Genomic DNA, 22,033 nt, shown 5'->3' with positions numbered 1-22,033 from the left:
AACATATAATTATTTTTAAGTATTTTCAATGCCCTGTCTTGATAATACAATAACCAAAAACTATTTTAGGAACATGACTTTGATTCATAGAGATCTCATAAATGTAACAACTTTATAATTCTTTTGCAAGGCCTTTATGTTCCATGGGCTTCATCCAATTAATACTTAATAACTTCTTATTATTGTACTAACATAAAGGAAAACCTTTATGACATATAGTTATGTGATTAAGTATGCATTAAATGACAATATATATTCCTCAACCAATCCAATTAGCTCAAGGGCATATACCAACACCATAAATTTATGCAATTAAGTATGCATTAAATGACAATATATATTTCTCGACCAATCTAATTAGCTCAAGGGCATATACCAACACCATAATTTCATACTTTTTCAAAAGACACAATTGACATAAATCTAAAAATTAAATGCAATTATTACATTTCATACTTAATTTGTGTTACACATTATATTTTTAACATATGTTAGATTTCTTTTTAATTTAATCTTTAAATTAAGTTTTCTTTATTTATGAAAAGTATTGTATTTATTTTTTTTATTATTGTACTTCGCACCTATATTAAAATTTTATGAAAGTTTAGGGTTTTTTGAGATTTACATTGACATCTTTTTTTTTTCAATGGAGAAGTTATAATATTAAGTTGGAATCATTTTGGGAAAACATATTCCCATCATACAATACAATAATAAGTTTCTAACTCTTGTTGAAGGATTATTATGAGCAATATAAGAAACATCAGAAGTGAATCCCAAATTGGCTAAGAAGTCAGTAACCATATGGCTTCATGATATATGTGAGTGACTTTGACCTCCAATTGTCTTTGTAACATCTCCTGAATTGTTGTGAGTAAGTCTGTCACGACCCGAAACTCCCATCGAGCCCGTGACAACCGCCGCGACGTCTCAATTTACATTCATTACCCGGAATGTCAACCGAGACCCCGCAAGGCTTTAATATCAGCTTCTCATTTCCCCTGTGGGTAACTGTTTCCAAATACCACATTTTAAAAGATTTTAAACTGTTTCCAACTTAAACAAATGAAATAATAATTTTCGTCTCACAAGGGTATTTTTGTCATTTATCCCAAAAATAAAAAAAAATCATCTAAAAATATAGTATGTAAGTGGAAAACACATATTTCTTAATCAAAAATAATTTTGGATGTCTAAAACATTCGTTTAAAATGGAATTATGACTGTTATAATAAAATAAAAATATTCAATAAAATATTCAATTTTCACATAAAACGATATTTTAAGAACACTGCATAAATAATTTTTATAGCGTAAAAGCAAAATAAATTCTTACATACCGTAATACAGATAACCAAAGTATAGAATTTAATTTCAGTGACACGTGGGCCCACGAATGACCAAAAGTATCAAAAAAAATGAACCTACAGTCTTTGGATGTGGCAAGTTCAACTGTAATCCTTGCCGATATCAGTTATCTACAATCTATTCTGAACCTGAAATGGGTGGAAATGAGGGTGGTGAGATTATAAAATCCCAGTGAGTAAACAAACATCACTCAAAATATCTAAAGTCGAGTAAAATGAGACTATTAAAACATTTCATCAAACTGTAATTTATCATCTTTCAACTTATTTCAACCAAATGAAATCAATTTATTTAAAGCAAGTAATCAGTATGGCTTATGAATTTCTTAAAAAGCTTGGCTCATGCCAAAAATTATTATCATACTCAGTTATTTGGGATACCTTGGCCGAGGGCTTTCCCAACTGAGTCCGCCAAGGCTATTAGAAAGTCATGTTTTTATTTTGAAAACATAGCCATTCCTTGACGTTGGCCGAGTTCCCCTTCATGAGGTGGTTTGGCGTGAAGTGAACTCTAAAAGTTATACCTCAGGAGTTACCCTACTCGCCTCTCCAACCGAGGTAAAAATATAACAGGATTCCGTGCCCCTCTAATAGGCTAGTCCACAGAATCCAGCCCACTGCAGCAGGTCAAACCCACCATACAATAAAATTTTGACAGCATGACAGGGCTAATATATTACTACCCAGCCTGCAAGGGTAAAATAAAGCAATTCATATAATTCATAAAAACACAGCCCAGCCAGTCATGCCAATACAATAACATAAGCCATTAATTCAATTTTAAATTTACAACATATCAGTGGTCTCCAATTACTCTATTTTTCAAAATCGTTATTTCGTTTCAAGACAATTTATAAAATATTTTCATTTAAACTCATTTTGTTTACAAAACATAAAAATTTACCATTTGAACTCATTTTCATAAAATTCACCAAAACCGAATAAAAACATACTTTAGATAATTAAAATGATGGTAAGGTTACTCACCGTGTCTAGAGTGAGGATTTTCGAAATACTCAGACTATTGGTCCTCGGGTGCAATTTCCTTGCCTTTATCAGAGGACTCACCACCTTGACATAGTACAAAATCGAGAAATTCACCACATTGGTACTAAATTGAAATTAAACTAATTTAGACTACTAATGCTTGATATGGAATGCAAAAATGTCTAAATTTTTGCCTAAATGCGGTGTTAGCCTATTTCGGTCTTTTACCCGATAAATTGATATACGCGTCCGTTTAAACTCCAAATTAATTTTTTTCAGTTTCTATACCTCAATTGCACCCAAATTGACTTAATGTCCCTCAGTGTGGTGCAAATTATCAGTCCCGATAACAAATTACGAAAATACCCCTAGTGGGTAAAAATTTGTATTTTTGCTCCGAAAATTTCCATTATTTTTCTAGGTTCATAATTCATCATTATTCATCATAATTCCTCAAATAACCATCAAGATCAGCAGCCAATATTCCCCTAGAAAATTCAGCATAATGGGTTTCAATGGGAGAAAATTATATTTCTAGCTTATTTTTGCTATATTTCAATATAACTTAACTAAAATCACTTAATTCAATTAAAATCAACCAAAAATCAAGCTCAAAACTCATCCATGGAGGTTTGGCCAGCATGGGTGTCCATACCCACTTTCTAATTTTGCATGGAAATGAGAAAAAAATGCATGGGTAGTGAAAATCACAAGGAAAATCAATGAAATTTACCTTTTTAATGCTTGATTTCTTGATTTCTCTTGATTTTCTCCAAATTTTTCAGGTAGGATTCTTGTTTTTTTTTTCCCCTTTTCTCCCCTGGTTTGGACAGCTGACGAAGATGAGAATTCCGGAATTTTCACCTTTTTAAAGGCTAAAATAATATAATATTATTTTATTCATTTTTTTAATATTTTTATTAATTCCTTAAATTCTAGCCATCCATTTATTTCCAAATTTTCACCATACACTTGTCCCACATATCCATAGCTTAGGTAAAATTCTCAGACTTATCCAAAGTCTTGGTGGAGTAATTTTTGAAATTTACACTTTTACCCCCGTAAAAGTCAAAAATTACATTTTTGCCCCAAAAATTGAAAAATTGCCCATAGACATATTTTTCATCCCTTATACTCATACCATTCTCCAATTTGTCAAATTTGATCTAAATTCTCTCAAAATCTCAAATTTTGTCCGTGAGTGGCAAAATTACGATTTTGCCCCTACACTCTAGAAATCACTGGAATTAAACTTTTTCACTGCCAAACCCTCAAATTATACTCCAATACTCAAATCATACTCCAATAAGTCAAATGGGGCTAAAAAAATTCTTTTCTAAAAATTCCCATTGTGTCCTTGGGTGGCAAATGACCATTTTGCCCCTGGACAGTAAAAATTCTAGTTTGACTTCAAATTGATTCTCGAACTCCAAATCACTATATTAAACCATTCTGGGACTTTAATATTCTTAATTTCATTTTAAATTCTCTATTTGATCTAGTTCGAGACTTAAATTAACTTAATTGTACCATTTGGTACATTGTCGTCTTTTAACGATTTTTCTTTCAGGGCTTTCCAAGTATGCAAGCATATTGTCAATCATATGAATGACATGGAAAGTATTTTATAAGGTCGGGCTTGACAACACTACCCTCCTTAAAATAAAATTTTGACCTCAAAATTTCATGTACTGAAGTCAGAGAAAAGGTAGGGGTATTATTTTCTCATATAATGCTCGAATTCTTATGTCTTCCCCTTTATAGGGAATTTCGATTTGTTCACCTCATTTACCTCCAATTCAACTCAAGTATTTCGCTTATGTCTATTATTATCCTTTAAAATCAGATCAACAATAACCTTCACAATTATGATCTCTTATATTGAGACATTAAGCATGGTTCTATTACTATCATTAAGCTTGAACCATAACTCCATCTCAATCATACCAATTTCGATCACATTTTATTCTTATTTAGGTATACCAATCACTATCTTATTACTTCATTCCATATCAAACTTCTCGACTTTCATTCATTCATCCTATCCTCATACACTATTGTGTAGTTTACAACATCATTAACACGCCATACTCATTCCTGTACATATCCTCAGCGTTCAGGAAAATTAATGGCTTTAATTATTTCTACATATTTCATGTTTACTTTGCATTTAGGAAATTTCAATCTTCTTAATCCTATTAATCCATCTCATATGGCTTAATCGTACTATAGATTATATTCCCTTAACTATTTCTCCAAAATTCCTTAGGTCACCATAAATCTTCTTCTGATAAGATTCTTAATCGTTACATTATCTATACAACTCATCAAATATATTGAGTTCAAATCTTGAACCACTAAAACCATTATTCATTTAGTTGGGTACATCACTACTCCACACATACATATACATATACATTCAAATGTCTATATTCCTCATTATGTATACGAGTATCTGTTTTCAAATGCCTTCAGACTAATTTCTCTTAATTCATTCCCATCCACAATCAAGATTCAATAAAATAAGCTTCATAATTCATACAAATTCTCATCATGCCTGTGTATAGTTCCTCATCATTTATATACTTATATTCTCTTCTTATCGTTTCCAATTATATGCTTAAGTTTCCTTGTACTGTATATCATTGCATCACAATGTCATCTCCATTGAATTATAATCTATTATGCGTGTATGTTTTATAATCCCATTGGTATCTCAAAAATTTATCTTGACTTGATCATTGCATCTTATGCAATACTACAATTCCTAAAAGTCATCCTTATTCCTCGATTATCCTTCATGTCTCCTATATATTGTATCCTTATTGCATTTCGATATTGATTTGTCACTTAAAACTCAGATTCATTTGAATCATGTATGCCTTACGCATTTTCGAATTCCAATTCCCATAATATATTAAGAAAGTTTCATTATCTGACTTCATTATCAAGGTTAACTTCTATCATCCTTTATTCCACTCTTTCATATGAATATAACATCATTCTTCCTTAACTAATTTACAAATTGTACTTGAAATTACAAGACTTGAAACTAAATTCTCCTCAAGTACTTTTTAATGTTAATACTTATACCACTCTCAGCTTATAGCTTCCTTTTTATAACTACATAACTTAGTGCTTGCTTTCACAAGATCCATGGCAGAACTTCTCTTGAGTATTTCCTTAGGGATATTTATTTTAAATTTATGTCTCACAACATATGATCATTTAACCCGTAACTTAGCCATTTGGCTCCTTAGCAAGTTTCAAAGTCACGCATCTTATGCCCATCATGTATAACTTATAATTCTTTCTCAAGGGCGTTTAAACATTCTTGAAACACTTAATCACTTATTTACTCTTTTATACACCAAGTATATCATTTCCATAAAGGCATGCCCAACTACTCATGCTTCAATTTATCTCCATGGGTTTCTAGCATGTCACCTAGTTTACTTGTGTTGTTACTAATCCTTTCCTTTCAACAAGGTCAAGACAAGATCAGTATATTCTCATAACAATATTCTATATAAACTCATTTGCTATATCATTATTGAAATCTTTATTTACATTTTCCTCACTTGCTATTGACATCTCTTATCAGTATCTCATACATTCATCTAACCTTTCGCTCGCTTCCTCTTTAGTCTTTAACAAGACTTAATCTCTTGTCTTCTTTATTTCTTAAGATTTGACTTCAGTCATCATATTATTCATCTTAACACTCCACATGTTAATTTATTTTTATGTAGCCATCTCAAAAATTCTCTAACTTTTCTTCCTCTTACATGCCAATATATATAAGGCAATAAAATAAAAAAAAAAAAAAAAACTTTGTAATTTCACTCATCATCTTTATCTTAATACCTCCCAATGCATTTAAGACTCCAAACAACAAAGCTTAGCATGAAAACCAATGACCATTCTTCAACTCGTGAGTTTCATCTTCATGCCACTCTCAATTTGCTCTTGCTTGCTAGCCGTTAGGGGTTCTTAACGCGACAGTGTTTGAGAGTCAGTACTGTGGCGTTGCAACTATTTGATTTCACTTTATCCCAGCAACTCTTCTACCCTTAAAGCTACTACCTCAATTATTCACAATCGTGTGGCTTCCCTTCGAGTCTATACCACAATTAGTAAGACTAACTTTCTATCACAAGTTTGCGATCAAAACATTGATTTAACGTATTTTTTTTTTTTTGCCACTAGCATTCATATATCTTTACCATAACATTTAATACGAGTTTGCTTAAGCAAAGATCTCCAAATTTATTCATAGCTACATGTATCTCAAATTGCTCATCACTTATCATCAGTCCATAAATCCCACTCGAAAATACCCTTTCCATATTGTATAGTGATTTCACCATATAGCATCACTGCACGATGTTCCTCCATTCTACTATCATGGATACTCCATAGAAATTAATTAAAAGATTTACGTACCCTAACTAATGCTAATTCCATTTAATCATATCTTAAATACTTCAAACTTGTAAATTACAACTCTAAATGTATGTCCATATATTGATAATCTTTATATATTTCATGATCATGAAAACTACAACTTACAAACTAGCTTTCTATCATACGTACTTTATTAGAGCACTAATTTCAACTTATTTAATCTACCCTTGGTGGTATGTCAAAATCATCCTGTCTCGGTTGCAATCCAGAGGAATCTCTCCTCTGTATATCCGTATGAGCTGGTGGAGATGGAGCAGCTACCGTAGCCCGTCCTAACTGTGGACAATCTCTCCTAATGTGACCCAGTTGATCACAATGAAAACATCGTGCAGGCCCTCTGCACGGCCCAACATGATAATTCCCACAATTTCTGCATCTACTTGAACTTCCTGAAACAGAAGAGTTTTTGCCCCTTTTTGGTGGCTGACTAGAAGATACACTCAGATTTCTCCTTTTTGCTAACTCAGCTCGCAAACTCCTATTTTCATTCGCAAGCTTCTCAGCTCTTAAAGCCATTCGCACCACCTCTTTAGCCACGGTTGCGTCCGACTCACCCATAAAAGAAACACAACTATGTTGCCTAGCCTCTTTAAGCTTCTTAGAATCAGAAACATCCAGCACTGGTGGTGGGATAGGAGGTGGGGATGGTGGTACTGAAGGAGCAGCCAGAGGAACTGTAGGAAGAGCTTGACCAGCTTGAGCCTGGCCAGCAATAGCAGTAAAGAAGGCTGCTAATGCCTGAACTGCCTCAAGAGGCATAGCAGGAATACTAGTAAGTGGTAGAGGAGGTGGAGGATGTGGAGGAGTCTTGGTTTGTTCAGCAGCAGGTGCTGCCCGAATGGTGGATGCAGTCAATTCCTCCTCTATTGCACCTAACTGACGACGTTGGAAACGACCTCTTCCCCTTCCAGCTGATCTAGTGAAAGGTGGTTGTTCGCGTCGAGGAGACATAATAATCTATAATAGGGAACAAAGTGAGTTTAGGCAACCTCAGGCTCTATATGCTTATGCATGTATTTTATTCAACCTAACCTAACTTAACTCAGGGCCACACTGACACTGTAAATTTTTAAAACAGCTTTAAAATAACTTTAAACCCAAAACTCTAATCTTTCAAACCAACAGCTCTGATACCAACTTAATTGTCACGACCCGAAACTCCCATCGAGCCCGTGACAACCGCCGCGACGTCTCAATTTACATTCATTACCCGGAATGTCAACCGAGACCCCGCAAGGCTTTAATATCAGCTTCTCATTTCCCTTGTGGGTAACTGTTTCCAAATACCACATTTTAAAAGATTTTAAACTGTTTCCAACTTAAACAAATGAAATAATAATTTTCGTCTCACAAGGGTATTTTTGTCATTTATCCCAAAAATAAAAAAAAATCATCTAAAAATATAGTATGTAAGTGGAAAACACATATTTCTTAATCAAAAATAATTTTGGATGTCTAAAACATTCGTTTAAAATGGAATTATGACTGTTATAATAAAATAAAAATATTCAATAAAATATTCAATTTTCACATAAAACGATATTTTAAGAACACTGCATAAATAATTTTTATAGCGTAAAAGCAAAATAAATTCTTACATACCGTAATACAGATAACCAAAGTATAGAATTTAATTTCAGTGACACGTGGGCCCACGAATGACCAAAAGTATCAAAAAAAATGAACCTACAGTCTTTGGATGTGGCAAGTTCAACTGTAATCCTTGCCGATATCAGTTATCTACAATCTATTCTGAACCTGAAATGGGTGGAAATGAGGGTGGTGAGATTATAAAATCCCAGTGAGTAAACAAACATCACTCAAAATATCTAAAGTCGAGTAAAATGAGACTATTAAAACATTTCATCAAACTGTAATTTATCATCTTTCAACTTATTTCAACCAAATGAAATCAATTTATTTAAAGCAAGTAATCAGTATGGCTTATGAATTTCTTAAAAAGCTTGGCTCATGCCAAAAATTATTATCATACTCAGTTATTTGGGATACCTTGGCCGAGGGCTTTCCCAACTGAGTCCGCCAAGGCTATTAGAAAGTCATGTTTTTATTTTGAAAACATAGCCATTCCTTGACGTTGGCCGAGTTCCCCTTCACGAGGTGGTTTGGCGTGAAGTGAACTCTAAAAGTTATACCTCAGGAGTTACCCTACTCGCCTCTCCAACCGAGGTAAAAATATAACAGGATTCCGTGCCCCTCTAATAGGCTAGTCCACAGAATCCAGCCCACTGCAGCAGGTCAAACCCACCATACAATAAAATTTTGACAGCATGACAGGGCTAATATATTACTACCCAGCCTGCAAGGGTAAAATAAAGCAATTCATATAATTCATAAAAACACAGCCCAGCTAGTCATGCCAATACAATAACATAAGCCATTAATTCAATTTTAAATTTACAACATATCAGTGGTCTCCAATTACTCTATTTTTCAAAATCGTTATTTCGTTTCAAGACAATTTATAAAATATTTTCATTTAAACTCATTTTGTTTACAAAACATAAAAATTTACCATTTGAACTCATTTTCATAAAATTCACCAAAACCGAATAAAAACATACTTTAGATAATTAAAATGATGGTAAGGTTACTCACCGTGTCTAGAGTGAGGATTTTCGAAATACTCAGACTATTGGTCCTCGGGTGCAATTTCCTTGCCTTTATCAGAGGACTCACCACCTTGACATAGTACAAAATCGAGAAATTCACCACATTGGTACTAAATTGAAATTAAACTAATTTAGACTACTAATGCTTGATATGGAATGCAAAAATGTCTAAATTTTTGCCTAAATGCGGTGTTAGCCTATTTCGGTCTTTTACCCGATAAATTGATATACGCGTCCGTTTAAACTCCAAATTAATTTTTTTCAGTTTCTATACCTCAATTGCACCCAAATTGACTTAATGTCCCTCAGTGTGGTGCAAATTATCAATCCCGATAACAAATTACGAAAATACCCCTAGTGGGTAAAAATTTGTATTTTTGCTCCGAAAATTTCCATTATTTTTCTAGGTTCATAATTCATCATTATTCATCATAATTCCTCAAATAACCATCAAGATCAGCAGCCAATATTCCCCTAGAAAATTCAGCATAATGGGTTTCAATGGGAGAAAATTATATTTCTAGCTTATTTTTGCTATATTTCAATATAACTTAACTAAAATCACTTAATTCAATTAAAATCAACCAAAAATCAAGCTCAAAACTCATCCATGGAGGTTTGGCCAGCATGGGTGTCCATACCCACTTTCTAATTTTGCATGGAAATGAGAAAAAAATGCATGGGTAGTGAAAATCACAAGGAAAATCAATGAAATTTACCTTTTTAATGCTTGATTTCTTGATTTCTCTTGATTTTCTCCAAATTTTTCAGGTAGGATTCTTGTTTTTTTTTTCCCCTTTTCTCCCCTGGTTTGGACAGCTGACGAAGATGAGAATTCCGGAATTTTCACCTTTTTAAAGGCTAAAATAATATAATATTATTTTATTCATTTTTTTAATATTTTTATTAATTCCTTAAATTCTAGCCATCCATTTATTTCCAAATTTTCACCATACACTTGTCCCACATATCCATAGCTTAGGTAAAATTCTCAGACTTATCCAAAGTCTTGGTGGAGTAATTTTTGAAATTTACACTTTTACCCCCGTAAAAGTCAAAAATTACATTTTTGCCCCAAAAATTGAAAAATTGCCCATAGACATATTTTTCATCCCTTATACTCATACCATTCTCCAATTTGTCAAATTTGATCTAAATTCTCTCAAAATCTCAAATTTTGTCCGTGAGTGGCAAAATTACGATTTTGCCCCTACACTCTAGAAATCACTGGAATTAAACTTTTTCACTGCCAAACCCTCAAATTATACTCCAATACTCAAATCATACTCCAATAAGTCAAATGGGGCTAAAAAAATTCTTTTCTAAAAATTCCCATTGTGTCCTTGGGTGGCAAATGACCATTTTGCCCCTGGACAGTAAAAATTCTAGTTTGACTTCAAATTGATTCTCGAACTCCAAATCACTATATTAAACCATTCTGGGACTTTAATATTCTTAATTTCATTTTAAATTCTCTATTTGATCTAGTTCGAGACTTAAATTAACTTAATTGTACCATTTGGTACATTGTCGTCTTTTAACGATTTTTCTTTCAGGGCTTTCCAAGTATGCAAGCATATTGTCAATCATATGAATGACATGGAAAGTATTTTATAAGGTCGGGCTTGACAAAGTCCATATTAACACATGGAGGAACAACTGACATTGAAATTGAAATACCCCATACTTTGATATGGTGATAAATAAAGTTGAGCGAATGCAAATTGAAGTCAATTAAAATGTTTAAAAGTGATAAGACACGAAAGGAGTAGTTTAGGATAAAATATTCCGTAAGTGAGAAAATAACAATAAAATAATAATAATTTTATCAGAGGAGAATTTGTGAGATAAAAGGCAATTCAGAAGTCAAGTGAGGCATAATAAGGTATTTCAGGTACCAAGGAGACAAGATAAAATTTTTAAAATATTAATATTTAGCCGGATGTCGAAATCAGTCAAGAAGAAAGATCATATGGTTGATTCAAGTGGGGGAGAAGATGACAAGCCCGACTCTATAAAAATATTTATCATGACATACACGTGATGGATAGCATGTTTGCATGCTAGGAGAGTCCCAAAAAAAAAAAATTTACAAAAGTCGGTGTTGTACCTAGAGGTACAACAAAGTTGATTTAAACCTCGAACTAGATCAAATAGAGAATTTACGATGAAATTAAGAATTTTAATGTCCCAGAATTGTTTAATATGGTGATTCGGAGTTTGAGGATCAATTTGGAGTCAAACTGGAATTTTCGCTATCCAGGGGCAAAATGGTCATTTGCCACCTGGGGACAAAATGGAAATTTTTAGAAAAGATTTTTGGCCCCATTTGACTTATTGGAGTAAGATTTGAGGTTTAGAAGTGAAAAATTTTAATTTCGGTATAATTTGGAGTAAAAGGGTAAAATGGTAATTTTACCATTCGAAATCGAAAATTTAATTTTTTGAAAGGATTTTGATCAAATTTAATTATTTGGAGTGTGAAATGAGTATGAGGAGTGCAAATTATGCATTATGGAAAATTTTCAATTTTTGGGGCAAAAATGTAATTTTTGAAAAGTTCGGGGGCAAAAGTGTAATTTTGAAGAATTTGCTCCACCAAAACTTTGGAAAAATCTGGAAATTTCACTTAAGGCTTGGATAAGTCAAAGGGAATGCATGGTGGAAAAATTAGGACAAATGGATGGCTAGAAAAAACAAATGAATTAATAAAATATTTAAAATATGAATAAAATAATATTATTTCATTAAACAATAAAAAAGGCATAAAAAAATCAGCCCACCCATTCTTCTTCTTCAACATTCGGCCAAGCAAGAAACAAGAGAGAGAAAGGAGAAAACAAAACCCTAGAGAGAGAAAATCAAAGAAAAAGTGTGAATTTTCAAGGAAATTAAGTGAAAAAGGTGAGATTTTTTCTATTAAGCTTGAGTTTTCTTATTCCCAAGCATTTCTCTTTATTTTCCATGATTAAATTACATGTTTTCATGATGAATTCAATTCTGAAAAAATGGGTTAGGAGAGAGAAAGTTGTTGGATTTATTTGATTTTAATTTATGTTAGTGTTTTTAGTTAGTTTAGCATATTTAGAAACAAAACAACAAGAAAAGAATTTATTTTCTCCCCCAACCATTAATGGCTGAATTTACCATGTAGTGAGTGAGGATGAGTTTGATTTTATTCTAGGAGAATTGGTTAAGGAATAATGAATTATGAGCCTAGAAAAATAATGGGAATTTTCGGAGCAAAAATATGAATTTTTACCCACTAGGGGTATTTTCGTAATTTACTATTGGGACTGATAATTTGCATCACATTGAGGGACATTAAGTTAATTTGGGTGCAATTGAGGTATAGAAACTGAAAAGAATTAAATTGGAGTTTAAACGAACCCGTTAGGAATTTAATCGGGTGATAAGACGAATTAGGCTAATACCGGATTTAGATAGTTACCAGTGCATTTTTGCATTCCATATCATGCATTGGTAGTCCAAATTAGTTTAATTTTGATTTAGTACCAACTTAGTGAAATTCTCGATTTTGTACTGTGTCAAGGTGGTGAGTCCTCCAATAAAGGCAAGGAAATTGCATCCGAGGACCAGTAGACAGAGTGCTTTGAAAGTCTGCATTCTAGACATTGTGAGTAAACTTATTATCGTCTTAATTATCTAGAGTAGTTTTATACAACTATGTGATTTTATGAAAAATGAATTTAAATGGTAAATTGTTATGTTTTAAATGAAATTGTGATTTTATAAAATGATTTTATAAATTTTCTGAAAAATCGAATATTGGTTTTGAAAATAGAGTAATTGGAGACTGCTAGTTTGTGTTGCAAATTTATGGTTCTGAATTGAATGGCTTATGACAATAAATGAGCATGAATGGCTAAACTGATTTTGGTGTTATAATTATTTATACTGTGTATTCAGCCTTGAGAGGCTAGGTTGCGATAAATTGCCATGACATGCTAGAATGAATTTTATTGATTGGTGGATTATATATTAATTATTTACTGCAGAGGGGGTTCCGTGGACCAGCCTATTAGAGGGGCACGGTAAACTCCATTATATTATTACCTCGAACGGAGAGGCGCGTAGGGTATCTCTTGGGGTATAGCTTAGGGTTCACTTCACGCCAAACCACCACGTGAAGGGGAACTCAGCCAACGCCAAGGAACGGCTGTATTTTTTTCAAACAAAAATATATTTTAAGTGTACACAAAATTTTAACAGTCTTGGCGGACTCGGTTAGATGCCCTGCGCAAGGTATCACCGAGTATGAGTTTTGGCACGAGCCAAAGTTTTAAGAAATTCATAAGCCAAGTTGATTACTCGATTTATATGAATTGATTTTATTTGGTTGAAATGAACTGAAAGGTAATGAAATTACGGTACGATGACTTATTTTAATTGTCTCCATTTACTCGGCTTTAGATACTTTAGATGGTATCTGTTTACTCACTGGGATTATAAAATCTCACCCCTTCTTCCTATACATATTTCAGGCTCAGGACAGTTTGTAGATAGTCGAGTAGGACGAGAACTAAGCTCGGAACTGCATTATAGAAAGTAAGAGTTCACAGTGTTACACCCTCTTGGTTAATTGGAGCCCACGTGTCATTGCAGATCAAAACTTATATTTTGGTTATCTGTATTTCTATTCATACAATTTTTACTTTACTTTCATGTGCGAAAAATTATTTACGAATATTTCTATAAAAAATTTATTTTATGAGAAAATAGAATATTTTATTTATTATTTTTAAATAGTACTAGTTGTCAACAATTTGCTTTCAAATGAACGTTTTAGATACTTAATTGTTTTTAAATCATTAAATATATATTTTCTGCTTACCTACTACATTTTTAGCAAGTTTCGAGGTTTTCGACGAAAAATTACAAAAATACCCCTATGAGCCAGAAAATAATATTTTATTGTTCTTATTTGAAAATGACTTATGATTTTTTTGAAATGCAAGATTTAATAACTGTTGCTCACCGGGAAGATGAGGAAGTTGATGCTAAGCCTTGCGGGGTTTCAATCAGTATTCGGGGTGAAGAATGTCTGTTGAGGCCTCGCGGCGGTTGTCACGGGCCCGATAGGGAGTTCCGGGTCGTGACAGAAATAGCATTTCCAACCATCTTGTAATCCACTTGAAGCCAAATTTTGCGAATCCTTGACTCCCAAACCAATTTCAACCCATAGAAAACTCTCCACAATTCTCCTCTATAAGAAGAACACAAACCCAAATTTACTACAAATCCATTTATCCAAAAACCTTCATGACACCAAATAACCTTACATCTAGTGGCTTTACAGATTGAGTGTTGAAACACCGCATCTGTGTTTATGTTAAATTATTACTGAATTATGTTTATTCTTAACCTCCATTTACGTTTATAATTATTAGAATATATTTTTAAATTGATTACAACATTTTTACACATTTTAGATTAGATGTTACATATTTTTATCCTATTTTCACACATTTATTATAAGTTTGCAATGTTTATAATCATGATAATTTATTTTAAATGATTACGAAACTACTTTACATACCTATTTTATGTTAATTGTTAAGTATTTTATCCTCTTCCTTGCACGTTTATGTTAAAAATTAAAAAAAACATTAACATTTGCATTATATTTAATTATATGAAATTATATTTTTTTGTAAGATTTTTTTATAGTTAACTTGAGGGATACAAATTACTTTAAAATTGTTTAAAAAACTAAATACTAGGTTTTTTATTTTACAATAAACGATATAACTTTTTACCTTTATTTTTATACATTTACGTTAAGATTTTTTAAAAAATTAATTTCAACTTTCTATTGCATCTTATTTATTTACGTTAAACTGTTATTAGGTAATGCTTGTTGTTACCGTCAATTACCTTTAAAATCATTATAATTTATTTTAACTTGATTACAATACTTTTTACTCATTTTACATTAGATGTTATGTATTTTTATCCCTATTCTCATGCATTTATGTTAGAATTTTTTTTAAAAAAATTTAACTTTTAACATTAACATTTTAGTTAAACGCGTGAAATTACATTTTTAGTGTAGGAATTTTACGTTAAGCTTTTTTAAAGACTAATTTCAATTTTATGGTATATCTTACTTATTTATGTTATACTGTAATCAAATTATTTTTATTGTTACCTTTCCTTGCATTTTAAATCATTATAATTTATTTTTAAGTTGATTACGCAACTCTTTAAACATTTTGCTATTTTATCTTTATTCTCACACGTTTACGTTAAAATTTAAAAATATTTTTTAACATTAATATTTTATTTAATTGCATGAAATTTGAGGTAGAGTGGTGGAAGAAGGGAGGAGAATATAATTTTTGTGTAAGAATTTTTTTTGAAAGTTTGTGTAAGAATTATTAGTAATTAGTTTGAGGGATACAAATTACTTTAAAATGTTTAAAAAATACTAAATATTTGATTTTTCTATTTTATGATATTTGATATAACTTTTTACTTTTATCATAATACATTTACATTAAGATTTTAGGATAATTAATTTCAACTTTATGGTACATCTTACTTATTTACGTTAAATTATAATTAGGTTATTATTACCTTTTGTTACGTTTTAAGTCATTATAAGTTTTTAAGTTAATTTTGACACTTTTTATACATTGTACGTGAAATGTTATTGTAAAGTCCGACCTTATAAAATACTATTCATGACGTACATGTGATGATAGCATGATTGTATGCTAGGAGAGTCCCAAAAAATTTACAAAAGTCGGTATTGTACCTAGAGGTACAGCAAAGTTGATTTAATCCTCGAACTAGATCAAATAGGAATTTTAAGGTGAGATTAAGATCGTCACAGTCCAAGGATGACTCAAAATGGTAATTCGGAGTTTGAGGATCAATTTGGAGTCGAATCGAAATTTTCACTATCTAGGGGCAAAATGGTTATTGGCCACCTAGGGACAAAATGAGAATTTTAGAAAAGATTTTTTTGACCCCATTTGACTTATTGGAGTATAATTTGACTTATTGGAGTATGATTTGAGGTTTAGAAGTGAAAATTTTTAATTTCGGTATAATTTGGAGTAAAAGGGTAAAATGGTAATTTTGCCACCTCAGGGGCAAAATTGTAATTTTCCACCATCAAGACATTTTTTTCAGCACATGGTCTTCCTTTATCTTCATCTTTGACCCTTGACTAATCATGTGGTGGAGATAAAATGTTTAAATTTTTAAAATTTTAAAAATGGACCAATAAGAAAATGCCATGTGTCAAGCTTAGGATGTTTTATTATTTAACTAAAAAATCAGCACAAATCGGCCCATTACTCTCCAAATATTCGGCCAAGCAAGTAAGAGAGAGAAAGAGAGGAAGATCAAACCCTAGGTGAGGAATTTCAAGAGAAAAAGTGTGGAAAATCAAGGAAAACAAGTGAAAAAGGTAGGATTTTTCAACTTAAGCTTGAAATCTATTTTCCTTAAGCATTTCTCCTTATTTTCCATGCTTAAATTACATGTTTTTATGATGAATTGTTGGCTGATCAAAATGGGTTAGGAGAGAGAAAGTTGTTAGATTAATTTGATTTTAAGTTATGTTAGTGTTTTTAGTTAGTTTAGCATATTTAGAAACAAAACAACAAGAAAAGAATTTATTTTCTCCCACAACCATTAATGGCCGAATTTACCATGTATGAGTGAGGATGAGTTTGATTTTTATTCTAGGAGAATTGGTTAAGAAATGATGAATTATGAGCCTAAAAAAATAATGGAAATTTTCGAAGGAAAAATACGAATTTTTACCCATTAGGGGTATTTTCATAATTTGCTATTAAGACTGATAATTTACACCACATTGAGGGACATTAAGTCAATTTGGGTGCAATTGAGGAATAGAAACTGAAAAATTAATTTGGGATTAAACTGGACGCGTTAGTAATTTAATCGGGTGATAAGACGAATTAGGCTAATACCGAGTTTAGATAGTTACCAGTGCATTTTTGCATTCCATATTATGCATTAATAGTCTAAATTAGTTTAATTTCAATTTAGTACCAATGTAGTGAACTTCTCGATTTTGTACTGTGTCAAGGTGGTGAGTCATCCGATAAAGGTAAGGAAATTGCATCCGAGGATCAGTAGACAGAGTGCGTCGAAAGTCTGCATTCTAGACATTGTGAGTAAACTTACTGTCATTTTAATTATCTAGGGTGGTTTTTAGATAATTTCATGAATTCTATGGAAAAAGAAATTTAAAAAGGTAAATCTTCATGTTTTATGAATAAATGTGTTTCAATGAAATTAAATTATAAATTGTTTTGAAATTAATAGTGATTTTGAAAAATAGAGTACACGGAGACTGTTAATTGTGGCAATTTGATTATTTAAATTGATTGGCTTATGATAAATCGGGCATGATTGGCTAATTGGCAATTGTATTGAAATGCGAATTATTTGATTGCCTTGAAAGACTGTGAATTACAAAATTGCCATATCATGTTATTGAGTTTTATTGTATGGTGGATTATATATATTAATTAATCACTGCAGTAGGGGGTTTCTGTGGACCAGCCTTTTAGAGGGGCACAGTAAACCCCATTATATTCTTATATCGAACGGAGAGGCGCGTAGGGTATCTCTTGGGGTAAAGTTTAGAGTTCACTTCACGCTAAACCACTACGTGAGGGTGAACTCAGCCAATGCCAAGGAACGACTATGTTTTCAAAACAAAAACATGATTTATGTGAAATGTGAATTTTAATAGCCTCGGCGGTCTCAGTAGGATGCCTAGGCCAAGGTGTCCTTGAGAATGGATTTATGGCACAAGTCTAGTTTTTATGAAATTCATAAGCCTCTTTACATATTTTAAATGAAATGTATTCTTATGCTGTGACCCAGTTTACGATGATTTATTTTATTGTCTCCATGTACTCAACTCTTGTAAAACCTGACCCTATAAACACATGTCATGACATGGTCCGATTTTCTCAAGGAATTCGATGGTCAGTATTTCACTTATTTTCATCAGAAAGAAAAGAAGAGAGAATTTCTGAGTTTGAAATAGGGAAATCTAACTGTAGAGGAGTACGAGACTCGTTTTAACGAGTTGATGTTATATGTGCCGGATCTGGTGAAATCTGAGCAGGATCAGGCCAGTTATTTCGAGGAAGGGCTCCGTAATGAGATTAGATAGCGGATGACAGTGACTGGTAGGGAGCCACATAAGGAGGTCGTACAGATGGCTTTACGGGCTGAGAAGCTCGCGACTGAGAATAGGAGGATTCGGATTGAGTTTGCAAAAAGGAAGAATCCTGGTATGTCTTCTGACAGATGCAGAAATTGTGGGAATTATCATAGTGGGCTATGTAGAGGGCCAACAAGATGTTTTCAATGTGGACAGACGGGTCATATTAGGAGTAATTGCCCACGGTTAGGACGAACCACTGTAGCTGCATCATCTCCACCAGCTCGCACTGATATGTAGAGGAGAGATTCTTCTGGGTTACCACCAAGAGAGGGAGTAGCCATATGATCCGGTGTAGAGAGTAATACCCTGGCGCATCCAGTTTCAAGACCACAGACTCATACTTCGACAAGAGTTTTCGCTATGACGGAAGATGAGGCACGGGTCCGACTTGGAGCAGTGACAGGTATTATGTCTTTATTTGATAAAGATGCTTATGTTTTGATAGATTCTGGCTCAGATAGATCTTATGTGAGTACGACATTTGCATCAATTGCTGATAGAAACCTATCACCATTAGAGGGAGAAATTGTAGTGCATACCCCTCTAGAAGAACAGTTGATTAGAAATACTTGTTATAGAGACTGTGGGGTAAGGGTAGGTGAGAAAGAATTTAGGGGTGACTTAATTCCTCTAGAGATCTTGGATTTTGATTTAATATTGGGTATGGATTGGTTAACTGCACATCGGGCGAACGTGGATTGTTTCCGAAAAGAAGTTGTTCTTCAGAATTCGAAGGGAGCAGAGATTGTGTTTGTATGGGAACGTCGAGTATTACCATCTTGTGTAATCTCAGCCATCAAAGCTTCTAAATTAGTGCAAAAAGGGTATCCGACTTATTTGGCATACGTGATTGATACGTCAAAGGGGGAACCTAAGTTAGAGAATGTCCCAATAGTAAGTGAGTTTCCTGATGTATTTTCTGATGATTTATCGGGACTACCTCCTGATCGAGAGATTGAGTTCCCTATTGATTTACTTTCGGGTACCGCACCTATTTCTATTCCTCCATATAGAATGGCTCCGGTAGAGTTGAAGGAATTAAAAGTCCAATTGCAAGATTTGGTGGATAAATGTTTCATTCGCCCTAGCATTTCTCCTTGGGGAGCACCAGTTCTATTTGTAAAGAAGAAGGATGGCACTTTTCGATTGTGTATCGATTACCGTCAGCTGAACTGAATGACCATCAAGAATAAATACCCTTTACCCCGGATAGATGATCTTTTTGATCAATTACAAGGTGCTATGGTATTCTCTAAGATTGATTTGAGATCTGGGTACTATCAGTTGAGGATTAAGGAGTAGGATGTACCCAAGACTGCCTTCAGGACGCGTTATGGGCATTATGAGTTTCTGGTGATGTCGTTTGGTTTGACTAATGCCCCGATAGTTTTTATGGATCTTATGAACAGGGTGTTCCATCCATACTTGGATAAGTTTGTGATAGTATTCATAGATGACATCCTGGTTTATTCGAAGAATGATGATGTACATGCTGTCCATTTACGCATTGTGTTGCAAACTTTGCGAGAGAGGCAACTCTATGCCAAGTTCTCTAAATGTGAATTCTGGTTGAAGGAAGTGGTTTTCTTGGTACATGTGGTGTCCGGAGCTAGAATTTATGTTGATCCCAAGAAGTTTGAGGCAATCTTGCGATGGGAGCAACCGAGAACGGTAACTGAGATTCGTAGTTTTCTTGGTTTAGCCAGTTATTACCGGAGATTTGTTCAAGGATTTTCTTTGATAGCGGCTTCTCTGACTCGTTTGACTCGTAAAGGAGTTAAGTATGAGTGGGATGATGTTTGTGAGAATCGATTTCAAGAGCTAAAGAACCGGTTAACCTCCGCTCTCGTTTTAACACTTCTTGTTAGTGGAAAAGAATTTGTGGTATACAGTGATGCATCTAAGTTGGGATTAGGGTGTGTGTTGATGCAAGATGAGAAGGTAATAGCTTATGCTTTCCGGCAGTTGAAAAAGCATGAGACGAATTACCCTACTCATGACTTGGAGTTAGCAGCAGTAGTCTTCGCATTGAAGATTTGGAGACATTATTTATATGGTGAGCGTTGTCGAATTTTTACTGATCATAAGAGTTTGAAGTATTTGCTCACCCAGAAAGAGCTTAACTTGAGACAGAGACGATAGTTGGAGTTGATTAAGGATTATGACTTAGTGATTGATTATCATCCGGGAAAAGCAAATGTGGTAGCGGATGCCTTAAGTCGTAAATCCTCATCGTCGTTAGCAACAATTCGGAGTTCTTATTTTTTGATGTTACTTGAGATGAAATCTCTAGGGATCTAGTTGAATAATGGTGAGGATGGAACCCTACTTGCTAGTTTCGTCGTGAGACCTTCATTGTTGAATCAGATCAGAGAATTGTAGAAATCTGATGATTGGTTGAAACGGGAAGTTCAAAAGCTACAAGATGGAGAAACTAGTGAGTTTAGACTCAGCGATGATGGTACTCTGATGCTTAGAGACCGAATTTGTGTCCCTAAGGATGATCAGTTGAGATGAGCTATTTTGGAGGAAGCTCATTCTTCCGCCTACGCTTTACATCCCGGAAGCACCAAGATGTATTGGACTATTAAAGAAAGTTATTGGTGGCCGGGTATGAAACGAGACATAGCAGAGTTTGTAGCGAAATGTCTCACATGCCAACAGATTAAGGCGGAGCATAAAAAACTGTCAGGTACTCTTCAACCTTTATCGATTCCTAAATGGAAGTGGGAACACGTGACTATGGACTTTGTATTGGGTTTGCCACGGACACAAAGTGGGAAGGATACTATTTGGGTGATTGTGGATAGATTGACTAAGTTCGCCAATTTCTTGGCTATCCATAGCACGTATTCTATTAAGAGGCTGGCAAGACTTTATATAGATGAGGTTGTGAGATTGCATGGAGTTCCAGTTTCTATTGTGTCAGATCAAGACCATCGGTTTACTTCTCGATTTTGGTCGAAATTTCAGGAAGCTTTTGGAACTAAATTGAGATTTAGTACTGCCTTTCATCCGCAGACAGATGGTCAATATGAGAGAACTATTCAGACCTTAGAGGATATGTTACGGGCTTGTGTCATTGACTTTATTAGGAGTTGGGACAGACACTTGCCATTGGTGGAGTTCGCGTATAATAACAGTTTTCAGTCTAGTATTGGGATGGCACCATACGAGGCTTTGTATGGAAGGAAGTGTCGAACTCCACTTTGTTGGGATGAAGTAGGTGAGAGAAAATTGGTGAATGTGGAATTGATTGATCTGACAAATGATAAGGTCAAGGTTATCCGAGAGCGGTTAAAGACAGCTCAAGATAGGCAGAAGAATTATTCGGATAA

General features: G+C 33.5%; 2 long non-coding RNA genes across 2 annotated transcripts; one reads left to right on the top strand and one right to left on the bottom strand.

Annotated features, from left to right (window-relative positions):
• Window positions 1–1,390: 1,390 nt before the first annotated feature.
• On the bottom strand, window positions 1,391–9,521 carry LOC148760761 (uncharacterized). The gene is made up of 3 exons (XR_016028219.1): window positions 9,438–9,521; window positions 8,512–8,579; window positions 1,391–1,496 (listed from the first exon to the last, which is right to left on the bottom strand). It is a non-coding gene; the product is annotated as an uncharacterized LOC148760761 (long non-coding RNA).
• Window positions 9,522–12,016: 2,495 nt separating this feature from the next.
• Window positions 12,017–14,068, top strand: LOC148760760 (uncharacterized). The gene is made up of 3 exons (XR_016028601.1): window positions 12,017–12,355; window positions 13,005–13,088; window positions 13,957–14,068. It is a non-coding gene; the product is annotated as an uncharacterized LOC148760760 (long non-coding RNA).
• The last annotated feature ends 7,965 nt before the right edge of the window (window positions 14,069–22,033 follow it).

This window comes from Theobroma cacao, chromosome 9 (assembly GCF_053813885.1).
Source record: "Theobroma cacao isolate CCN51 chromosome 9, ASM5381388v1, whole genome shotgun sequence".
Lineage (NCBI taxonomy): Eukaryota > Viridiplantae > Streptophyta > Magnoliopsida > Malvales > Malvaceae > Theobroma > Theobroma cacao.
The sequence above is the reverse complement of the archived record's forward strand: the minus strand, read 5'-3'. Positions and strand labels throughout refer to the sequence as shown.